The sequence below is a fragment of the Ceratotherium simum genome, chromosome 6 (genome assembly GCF_057802395.1).
Source record: "Ceratotherium simum simum isolate JZ-2026a chromosome 6, ASM5780239v1, whole genome shotgun sequence".
In the NCBI taxonomy this organism is placed as follows: Eukaryota; Metazoa; Chordata; class Mammalia; order Perissodactyla; family Rhinocerotidae; genus Ceratotherium; species Ceratotherium simum.
In genome coordinates this window covers 16,007,068-16,019,171 of record NC_141905.1, presented here as the reverse complement: position 1 = coordinate 16,019,171, position 12,104 = coordinate 16,007,068, and the positions used below count along the sequence as shown (strand labels likewise).

General features: G+C 41.4%; 1 protein-coding gene across 1 annotated transcript in view; it reads right to left on the bottom strand.

The window, feature by feature from the left end:
* The window catches only part of LYST (lysosomal trafficking regulator), a 184,821-nt gene extending 184,661 nt beyond the window's left edge, over positions 1-160 (bottom strand). Inside the window, exon 1 of the mRNA XM_087431920.1 lies at positions 62-160. The gene's annotated coding sequence lies outside the window, so the exon portion shown is untranslated. The remainder of the gene's footprint in view (positions 1-61) is intronic.
* Positions 161-12,104: the final 11,944 nt, after the last annotated feature.

Below are 12,104 nucleotides of genomic sequence, written 5' to 3'. Positions count from 1 at the left end.
CCAGGCCACGGATAGGGTCCGGTATCCCAAGCCCTCAGCTGGCGCCGGCGGCCGCCTTTACCTGCTCTTTGGCCGCCGCCAGCGCCGCGCGCTCCCCGTCACCAGGAGAATCCTGAGTCGTCGTCGTCGCTGCCGCTGCAGCTGCCACCGCCACCGCGAACTCCCCACCCCCGCCCCCTCAGGTAACCCGGGAAACCGGGAACACCACCCCTTCCCTCCCCCCGTTCGGACCAAGACCTGCTCGCTTGCGCGTGCGCGCTTGCCCCGCCTCGCGTGTCCGGAGCAGCGCCGGCGTCGCAGGCGTGACGCGTGGAACCGCCGAGCCAATGGGGGAGGAGGGAGGGCGGGCCGAACCGCGGGGTTGGGGGGCCGCGCGGTTCCACCGTGCGCGGGAGAGTGCTGCCTGGTGTCCTCACGGTCCCGGCTTTGTGTGGGGCCGGCTGCGGCAGGCCCGGGGGAGAGCGAGCACCGTTTGAAAAGCATCAAGCACATGTGTAGCGTCCGCTTCCTCCATTCAGCACAGACTGTCATCCTGTCCCCCTTATGTAGGTCCAGAGGATAGGAGTAGAAAAAATATGGGAAGGGGTCGGGAGAGGGAGGAAGGGTTACCCATGAGGAACCCTAGCCTTCCTCCGGGGCCTGGAAAAAGGCATTTTGCAAAGGTTACTGTAGGCTTCTTTCATGAGACGTAAAGAGGTTTACGAAGCCACTGTAGAATTAATTCAGCGCAAAGGTGTAATTTTCAACTTAGCCCTCTTCAAACACAGTTATATACACCGTGCACCCTCAGGGTTATATGCCTTAAAATAGCAGTGCCTCTAGAGGGTGGGAGCCGTAGGTTAAATACAAGGATGTTTTGGCTGCATCACTGACTGCCGGGCCCAGCACACGGCTGACAGGCTGCTGCTGCTGGCAGTTGGCATTTTAGAAGACACCCCTCCTTACCACCCAATCACTGTGATAGGCCTTGTGGCGGAATGTCGGAAGTATTGGAAAGGAGCCTGAACTTTGAGGTCTGAGGGTCCAGGGTTCAAGTCCTAACAAACAATACAAACTATAAGCAAATGGTCTACAAATTGATCCGAATTGCTTTAGAATCAACAACTCCACTAATTTTTGCATAGGAATCAAGAAACAGAAGTAGTTTAGGATGTTATATCATAAGGCCGTATACTAAATGCAACTTCTAATACCTCAAACTCTCATCTGACCCAATGACAAGGTAAATAGTTGCCCAGTGATGTGGTTTGAACGGGCTCTAGGGGAAAATTCCGTGCTTTAAAATATCTCTTCACTGACGTCTGAAGTTCAGCCTTTAGCAATTGATACGTTTGGGCAGAGGTTGCCCACTTCCTCTGGCAATCTTTTAAAATGCAAGTACGCCAGAGATGGGCAACATACGAAGTCACTAACAAGGTAGTGAAAGATGTCTCAGGGAAATTGTCACTCATTTGACAAATAGATAACGAGCACCTACTGTGTGCTAGGTGCTGGAGATATTTTGGTGAATTTCCCTGAATTCAGAGGAAGAGGAAGCCAAACTTGGCCTGCTTCACAGTTTTACCTAGAACTGCGCCTACTCTTATTTACACATCAGCTTGCACCCACAAATCTCAAAAACACAAGTCACAGACATGTTAAGTAACAAGTCAGTTTCTGTTTCTCTTGAACAGAAGATAAAAGGTAATCATGATTTCATTCAAGCCAAAGAGAATGAAACAGACTTTATATGACAATGGTACACAATTGGCCCTCAAAGTATTATTTATTTGTCAAAGGCACAAAGTGATGTTATTTGTGACTATTTTTTCTCTGTATATCTGAGTCATAAAGTATTTTAACCAAGCTACTACAGTTTTGACTTTGTTCAAGAGTATTTTAGAACATAGATATTAAGTATACATATTAGATAAAACAGTTTAAAAGATTTCAAATGAACACAAGAAAATCTGTCGTCAAGTACACACAATAGAAGAAAGAATAGAGAAAAAGTAATAGATATATAGGAGGAAGACCTACTTATGTATATATCACACACTGGAAAACTTTGTAAGTGGGAAATTCTCCAGATAATTTCCAAATTAGATTTGGAGATTAGAATCTCCAAAATTAAATTCTAGGATGAAATTATAAATTCAAGATTTTAAAAGATGCAGTTAATATATTTGTGCATAATTTCACATTAATTATTTCCCAAAATACCTTAAAATAATAATTTCATGACTACATGGATATGTAAATCAGATCATGTCACACCTCTGCTCAAAAACCTGCAATGGCTCCCCATTTCACTCAGGTAAAAACCCAAGTCCTTACAATGGCCCACAGAACGCTATACCATCTGACTCCCTATGACCTTGTCTCTTCCTACCTTCCCATCCCTGCAGACATGCTGGCCTCTTTACTGTTTACCCAATGTTCCAGACACTTTCCTGCCTTAAGGCCTTTGCACTGGCTGTTCCCTCTGCCTGAAACACTTTTTCTCCAGATGGCCACATGAATAACTCCCTTACTTCCTTCATATCTTTGCTCAGATTTCACCTTCTCAATGAAGTCTACCTCAACACTGCCCTTAAACCTAGACAACAGGGGACTCTGCCCTGGATCCCACACTTGAGTGTCCCTCGTATCACAAATTCCATCTGTTATGGATGGAATTGTTCCCCCCCACTCCTCCAAATTCTTATGTTGAAGCCCTAACCTACAATGTGACTGTGTTTGGAGACAGAGCCTTTAAGGAGGTAATTAAGGTTAAATGAGGTCATAAGAGTGAGGCCTTCATCCAATAGGACTGGTGTCCTTATAAGAAGCAGAAGAGACACCAGAGCTTCCACACATGCACAGAGGAAAGGCCATGTGAGGATACAGAGAGGTGGCGGCTGTCTGCAAGTCAAGAAGAGAGGTCTCACCAGAAACCAGCCCTGCTGGCACCTAGATCTTGGACGTCCGGCCTCTTAAACTGTGAGAAAATAAATTTCTGTTGTTTAAGCCACCAGTCTGTTGTATTTTGTTATTAGCCCTAGCAGACTAATACACCGCTAAAAATAATTTTATTAAAGAACGCACAGATTCTCTGTCACTTGGGATCTGGTGCTGAGAGGTGGTACGGTGTGATCCTAAAGATCATCTCTTTCATTGTACCTATCAGCTTCTAAATACTACATAATTTACCCACTTATTGTGTTTATGTTTATTGTCTTTCCTGTTTAGACTATAAGCTCCTCTGAGGCAGCTGAGCACCTTTGTTCTCTTTATGATGTATCCCAAGTGCCAGAACAGTACCTGGCCCCTAGTAAGCACTCAGGAAATATTTATTGAATGAATGGTTTAATTAAGAAAATTTTATTTAAATTCAAATAAATATCCAAATAGTAAGTTAATCATAATTTTAGACGAAGTTCAACAACTTTAATGCCCACCACATTGCACTGGAGCAGAAATGGGTTTGTGAAGAAGCAGTAGAGGGGAGGCAGGGCTGTCATTTCCATAACAGTAACGTGGTCAAAATTATACAGATGGTCCACAGTTGACTACAGACCACGGAATTGCTACATTAAAAAATAATAGATGTATAAATTTAGTTTTGGAGTGCTTTACTCAGATGTATATAAATCCTTAAAAAATGTGCTTTTTAATAGGTACCTTGAAACTTTATTGAAGAGGTCAATTCATAATTAATGTCTCCATTAAGTTGTTTTAGCAACATCCACTCCTTCTTTTTGCAAAATTTATTAGACTAGGTTTTCTTAAGAGTCTTTTATGTAATTTTCTCTACTAAATCACTGATAGCATTTTAAATCCCCCAAAGTATGTACACTTTACTTTAAAAAGTCTTATGTAATTGCATTAAAAGATTTGTAAATATCAAAAAAAAAAAAAAAAAATCTTTTATGAGAGGATCTTTTCAACCAGCTAAATGTGTTAAAACAACACAAATTTTCCTTCTTTGCTGTGGAAACTTCATGCTGAGTGTGACTTAGTGCCCCACTTTCACATATAGGAAAGACTGTACTTGTGGGCAACAGTGTCATTAATTCTCATAAAAGTTTTTTTCCTTTTTAAATTCTGAATTGTTTTTCTGCTTAGAACAGAAAATATATGCTATAGTAATAAATTCAAATGTTAAGACAAATATACAAGATAGAAAATGAAAGTCTTCTGTGATATCATCCCAGAAATAATCTCTAGTAACTGATGTACATGCTTACAGATGTTTTGTGCATATATATATGTATATATATATACACACACACTAAGTTGTTATTATCACCATCACCATCATTGAAAAAAGAGGGATTTGAGTCCATTATTGAGCATAATTCTTTTTTTTTTTTGGTGAGGAGATCAGCCCTGTGCTAACATCTGCCAATCCCCCCCACCTTTTTTTTTTTTTTTTTTTTTGCTGAGGAAGACTGGCCCTGGGCTAACATCCGTGCCCATCTTCCTCCACTTTATATGGGACACTGCCACAGCATGGCTTGCCAATCAGTGTGTTGGCGCATGCCCAGGATCCGAACCAGAGAACCCCGGGCTGCCGCAGCAGAGCGCGTGCATTTAACCTCTTGTGCCCCTGGGCTGGTCCCTGAGTGTAATTCTTAGCCAAGTGATTTACTTGCCATTTCTTTCTTTCTTTTTTTTTTTTTTTTGTGAGGAAGATCAGCCCTGAGCTAATATCCGTGCTAATCCTCCTCTTTTTGCTGAGGAAGACCGGGTCTGAGCTAACATCTATTGCCCATCCTCCTCCTTTTTTCCCCTTTTTCTCCCCAAAGCCCCAGCAGATAGTTGTATGTCATAGTTGCACATCCTCCTAGTTGCTGTATGTGGGATGCGGCCTCAGCATGGCCGGACAAGCGGTGGGTCTGTGCGCGCCCAGATCCGAACCCGGGCTGCCAGTAGCAGAGCGCATGCACTTAACCTCTTGCGCCCCTGGGCCGGCCCCTGAGCGTAATTCTTAGCCAAGTGATTTACTTGCCATTTCTTATTTTAATGGTTGATATTTGTTGGTCTTAATTCCCAATATATTCCTTTGGTCAACAGTTTACAATTAACTTTAAACTGTAACTTGTGTGAGCTGTTTATTTTGGAAGAGCAAACTAAGTCTGTCCTACACAACAGACAGGCTGAGAAGTGGTAGGAAATTAGGAAACATTATCATGAGAAATGCGTTTGCTATCCATTGTTGTTGACAAAGTCAAGAGCCCAGCAGATCAGAACAGATTAAAAAATCACAAGGACCGTTTAAAGCTCATGGTAGTTCATTCAGAAGATCAGAAAAACAAAGAGATAATTCATGTTATCAGCAGGTTCACAGAACAGAATATCACTTGACCAGTTCGAAGAAAGAGTTGAAAAGGGCCAGTCAGGTTCAAGGTAAGGAACAGGTAAAGATATATATGTGTTTCACTGCCTACTCAAGAAAACTGTGCTACATAAAAGGATTCTTAATATGTACACTTTCTCTATAATTTCATTCGCATCACAATTTTGGACCACTTCAAAAAATGTCTCTAATTCCTCTACCTAATACCACACACAGAATCCACTAGTAAGATTGTTAGATTGATCCATTATTTCAGGCCTCCATTCAATTACTAGGAATTGTCTGTGTACTTGCAATATTCGAGGCTTTGGGATACAAAGGTAGGTGAAAGATATTCTAGGCTTGTTGGGGACTCCAGACAGGTAAACAAGCAATTATAGTGGAGGGTGATGAGGATTACGACAGTGTCGCGCACAGGATCTCTGGGGTACTGTAACCCCACTTCCAGGATGAGAAAAGGCTTCTTGGAAAAGCTGCCTCTAGACTTGAGACTTAAAGACTCCGTTGGCTTCAGGCAGCCAGTTTTTCCTAAATGCTTTTAGTGCCCCCAGTGTAGGACAAAATTTAAAAAATGAGATCAATGTAGTGAATTTTTCACAAAGTTAAGTTTATTCAATTCGAAAGGCTGTCCTCTATTCTGAAACTATGCCCTTCCCACTTTTTTGGAATTTAAATAACATTCCTTTATGATATGGCAATAATAGCTGTGTGTATGTTTAATGCCCTTTCTTGACCAATTAATTGGCAATAAAGTGTCAGCAAGCTGATTGGTCCCTGAAAGCGTTTGTTGTTTTGTTCTTGTTGTTGATGTGGTTGTTATGTATTTTTTTGTAGCAATCTGTGAAATCCATGTGTCCACCTAGGCCAGGATGGGCCAGGCAGGGTGTTCTAGACCCATGCTCCTCCTTGGACCAGCATCACCTGGGAACTTGTGAGAAATCTGGAATCTCAGGCCATGCCCCAGACTTGCTGAGTCATACTTAGCATTTCAACAAGATCCTCAGTTGATTAAAATGCACATTAAAGTTTAGGAAGCACTGTTGTGGAGAGAGAACAGTGTGTGTAAAAACTGGGGAGAGAGATCACGGTGGCTTGAAGATGCTTTCCAAAGTAGAAAGAGTAAAAGCCACGTTTCAGGGAGGGTAAGAGTGATGTTGAGAAGGTAGGCAGGAGGGTGGGTGAAAATGATTAGTATTTTCCCTCTGCTTCAACTGTAGCTAGATAGATAATCGCTCCAATATTTCATCCTGGTCATTTTTCATTAAACCAGGTTCCATATTGCTTAAAATGTCCAATCCCTTGTTGAAGAACCTCAAAACATAAATTAAACTCTTTTGGGGCAAATAAAATGTCTTATCTTGGGCCCATTGTGTAGCAATTAGTGGGATGCTGATAAAGCATATCATAACTATAATAACAGGGTGTGCCGACTCTCCAGAGTGGCTGGTGGAGAATCTGTTTTAATTAGGACCAGACACCAAAGAATAAAGGTTTATTCTAAGCCACGGTGCTGCTCCACCACACAGACGGAAGGTGCCCTGTCCCACCCACCTGCTTTGATGTCTCGGTTAATTTTTGTCCTATGCCGGCATGAAACTGCAAGGGATGTACAAAAGGCATTGTCCTGCCCCTTTGGTATTTATAAGTTAGGATTTAAATGAAAGTATGCATTTTTTTTCTTTTATCTGCTGAAAGGGAAAGAATATACCAAGTAAGTCTGACAGACAAGCCAGAACACAATCTAACATAGTCTTCTTGACTTTCCAATAACTATTATTTTTGTTATTTGTTTGTCTTCTCAAATACACTTTGAATTTGTTAAGATGTGGGGACTGTATTTCAGCTTTTTGTGTTCCCAAGTGCCTGCGATAGTAGCTGCTCAATGAATTTTTTGTGTGTGTGTGTGTGTGAGGAAGATCAGCCCTGAGCTAACATCCGTGCTAATCCTCCTCTTTTTGCTGAGGAAGACCAGTTCTGAGCTAACATCTATTGCCAATCCTCCTCCTTTTTTTTTCCCCCAAAGCCCCTCAGTAGATAGCTGTATGTCATAGTTGCACATCCTTCTAGTTGCTGTATGTGGGACGCGGCCTCAGCATGGCCGGAGAAGCGGTGCGTCGATGCGCATCCAGGATCCGAACCCCGGGCCGCCAGTAGGGGAGCGTGCGCACATAACCGCTAAGCCACGGGGCCGGCTCACAATGAATTTTTTGAATAAATGAGGAAGATGGTAATACAGAAGAATACAAGTAGCTGGAAGAATTCTCTATATGATCCATAGTGACATGGTCACCGGTTATTAGAGGTTATGTGTCTTCTTACACTTTGGGAGATTTTATTTAAATCTTTATTTTTGTGCCTAGAATATCAGAATATTTTATATCTGTGTGCATTATGATGTGGCACCTTGTTTGTTAAAGTGCTGTTTTATGCAAAGGGGAATCAAACTTGTAAAAATTACATAATCATTTCCCTTGTTCCCTATATAAACTAATGCGAGAGGCATAGAACTGTCATATATATGGAATCAAAACTGAATGTTAATGTAGTGTGGTCCCACCTTAAACCTAAACTATGTTTACCTCTGGAATTCAGATGGTGAGAGTCATAGGGGTCCTGGTGGGCCCTCCAGGAATAGTTCACATGAGTGAGTGAAGAGTATTCTGGGGAATCTCATTCTAAGTTTCTCTGGTACACAGCTCATCTAATAATAAAACTTGGGTTGCAGAAGGGAAGGAGTGATTGTACGTATGGCATGGTGTCTGGTATCCAAATTTGCCCCCCACTAGCCTCCTAGATATTTCTAAATCCTGAGATTTCAAAGATATTTCAAAGGCATCTGAGATTAAAAACTGAAAGGCCTGTTTTCACTAAAATGTCTGTAGAATCCCTGGTCCCAGGCAGCACTTCCTTAGTATCCATGCAACCAAGTAGTGGCACCAGAGAAAAGAGAGTGGCCCCACTCTGCCACGTGGAGGGGCCTGTGGCACACCAGCCATGGGGAGGGAGGTCATTCACTCCATCAGATATTTGCCTGGAGCCTTGAATTGAAGCAAAAACACTTCTCCCTGCCCAGCTTGTGCTGACGTTAGAGCAATGCAGGAAACGTGGGACTCTGTGGGAGCATAGAATTCATTTTGTAAACAGTTGACTTACGGCCAACTTTTGTCCTTTTAATACGGCTATTCCATGAGTAAAGTTCTGAGACAGTGGTATCACTTAGCAGTATAGATGTGGCCTAGGTGAAAATAAAATTGAAAATAAAATGTGTGATCTGTTTGCAAGTGTAACAATATCCAACATGGAAAAGAGGTCTGAAAGACACAGTAATATTGGAAAAAATGCCGACATTATGTTGAAAAATCAATCACTGAGATATAAAATAGAGAAGACACAGTGGTTCTAGATTCTAGGAATCTAACTGAGCAAATGGTTTATCAGATAAAACGTATTAACGCACGTTTGTGAACTGTAAAGGTCCTTAAATGAGCAAGCTATTTAAAAATATTTGGTCCTATTTAATAATGTAATCTTCTGGATTTTCATCCATATTTAAAAAAAAATCATCATGTCACTTCACATAGGTCAGCGTGGTAGAGTAGTCTAATCAGCAGAGCCCCAAGGCAACATCCCAGGAGCGGGTGAGCTCAGCCTTCAGCTGGATGAGGACTCCCAGCCAGGAGACAGTCTCACCAAAATGTATTGCCTCCCTGAGCAAGGGGGAAGTGGCTTTGTGGCAAGTGATTCTGTCCCTATGGGTGGACTTTGTGGCCGATATGCAAGCTGCCACTTGGCTCAGCTTCTCTTGAATTCTATGTGATTTCTGGAAGATACTCTCCCTTCCATCCCACCTTCCCTCCCCCTATCATCAGACACTCTCCCTAAGAATCAGATATCAGCAACCTGAAGTAAAAATAATGATTACAGCCCTGCTTCTGCTGTTGCCGCTCATACTGTACAAGTTTCTTTTCCAGACATTAAAAGCATCAGCCAAGAATTTGAGGCCACCGAAGCAAAGTAATAGATGACCAGGAAATGTACTGTAAAGCACCATCACAGGCCCACTCACCCCTCAGGATAACCTCTCCTGACTTGTTTCCTGCCCAACCTATAGCACCATTTCTGGAACTCAGCTGCTGACTGATAATTAGGTCTAATAGAGAGCAAGGGTTTCCTGATGGGATGCAGACAACACCTCTTTTACTGGTAGCTGTGCCTCTGCTAATTGTTGGAAACCTGGCTTTTAACCCTGTGCTTGCTATCCACCATGCCCATCCCAGGCAATCTAGTGAACTGAGTTCTTCACACACTGAAGGCAGCTATCAGGTGAGCATCCCACCCACCATGGCTGATTCTTAATAAAGAGAAATGGTATTTGAACAGTCGTCAATGGGCCAAAGGCAGTGGGGATGTGCGAGTTTCCTGCAATCTGATAAATTCAAGTCAGACATATAATAGATATCTTTGAAAATAGGATAAATTGTTGGCCACTGGGGACTGGTTTAGCCAAGGAGGAACAGACGGTGGGGAATGGTTGATTGCCAACAATATTCACCTTGAGAGCCACTGAGTGGCACCCTAGGTGCCACCTCTGTTTACTGGCTCCCTAACCAGATGCCTGAGAATAAGTGTGAAAGACACAATTTAAAGGGAAAGAGAACAGGGAAAAAACATTTTGCTCCAAATGGATAGTCTCTTGTTTTAACACCATGCATTACTCTCATCTTTCCCCTTTAATTAGACATGCCACCTTTATCACAATACTAAATTCCTTTCTTTTTTTCAGGCTATTTCTGAATTCTCTAGAATATAGAAATATAGATACATAAACTTATAGCTCTGAAAATGGATCTTAATTTTCAGAAGAAGAACTGCTCTCAGTTTTTCTTTAATTTAGCTGCTATACCTGGGTAGCCCAGTGCCTTCTATCTTGTATATACAAATGATTGATTATATCACCTGAATTCTGTGATTGTTCCAAACATGTGTTCTTTTTACTGGCCACTTCTTCATTTTCAGAGAGTAAAAAGGAAGGAATGAAAGAGCAAAAAATATCCCATTCAATATTAGTTTATCAGTCTATGTGAAAAAAATCAGTAGTCTTGCCTTATACTGCTTTCCCTTCTGGATAATCAGTAGCACAGACATTCTGAAAAATGGAAGAGAAGAATGTAGGTTGTGAGATCTAAAAGTGAGTTTATTGGTCAGTTTTTCTAAGAGAAGGAAGAAATGTTGATTTATTACTCAGAAAAAGTGTCATAATTTGGCACCAACATCTTAACAGTGACTATAGTAAACACATTTTTGCCACACCTAATACATACTAAAGGCCAGAAATAACCATGTGGAGTAGGTTAGAGAATTTATTCCACCCATGGGTTTTCATAAAAACTTACATTGGTACTGCCTGGATGGAATGTACACATATCGTATAGGACTTACTATCTATTTTTACCAGGAGTGTTCTTTGTAATCTTGGCTCAAGACTTTCTTTCTCTGTGCCTTTTCCTTATTTATGGAAAACTGTCACCTCAACTGCCACATTTAAAAATCCCACTGGCAGCTTTCCTCTCTTCAAATGTCCCTGGAATTCTACTTCTTATTCAAAGATTTTTCTTATCCAAATGGGAATGATCAAGTATTGCTGCACTTCATCCTTTAAAGAATTCCAGTTAGCTTCCTTTGACTGAGGACCATGAGTCGAATTTACTGCCATGCAAGTCTGCTAAAAATGCCCCAGTGTTGCACGGGGTGCCAATCATTATGAATATTTAGATGACCCCCCCTTTTTTTTAAATGCTTTAATTTGGATTGCTCTTTTCTCGTGAATGTACAGGGACATTTGTTATTTTACCGACAGTAAAATCAGAAAATTAGAGCCTAGAGAATGAAGTAACTTGCTGTTAGTAACAGGCAGAGCAGGGCTGGAACTCGAGTTTCTTGACTCCGAATTCCCAAGCAGGTCATAACAAAGTAATAACTACAAAACTTACTAACTGGGTTTCTTGAAAGGATTTTCTTAGAAGCATTTTGCCAGAGTCTAATTTTAGAGTTCAAGTGTTATTAGCACTGTCATGTTTCAACTGGTTTGCAGCTTCTTTATGTGGAAAACATACTTTTACTGCAAGGAAGAGTCAAATATTCTTTGCAGGGCCTTTGCGGTGCTGCAATTACCTAACATTACTCCAAGGGAATTTATATATGATTACACCACCATATTGAAGGTGCACACTTAACATGCACAATTACCTTTGAGGAAAAAGAACAGGAGTTAGAATTACCATACGATCCAGGAATTCCTCTTCTAGGTACATACCCCAAGAACTGAAAGCAGGGACTCAAACAGTTATTTGTAACACTGATGTTCATAGGAGCATTATTCACAATAATCAAGAGGTGGAAGCAACCCAAGTATCTATAGACAAATGGATGGATAAACAAAATGTGGTATATCCATTCAGTCTTAAAAAGGAAGAAAGTTCTGACACATGCTACAACATGGATAAACTTGAGAACCTGATGCTAAATGAAACAAGCCAGTTGCGAAGTGAAATATATTGTTATGATTCCACTTATATGAGTCACCCAGAGGAGTCAAATTCATAGAGACAGGAAGTAGAATGATGGTTGCCAGGGGCTAGGGGAAGGGAATAATGGAGAGTTAGTGTTTAACGGGGACAGAGTTTTAGTTGGGGATGATGAAAATGTTCCGGAGATGGATGGTGATGATGGTTGCACAACAATGTGAATGTACTAATGCCACAGAACTATAAACTTAAAATGGTTA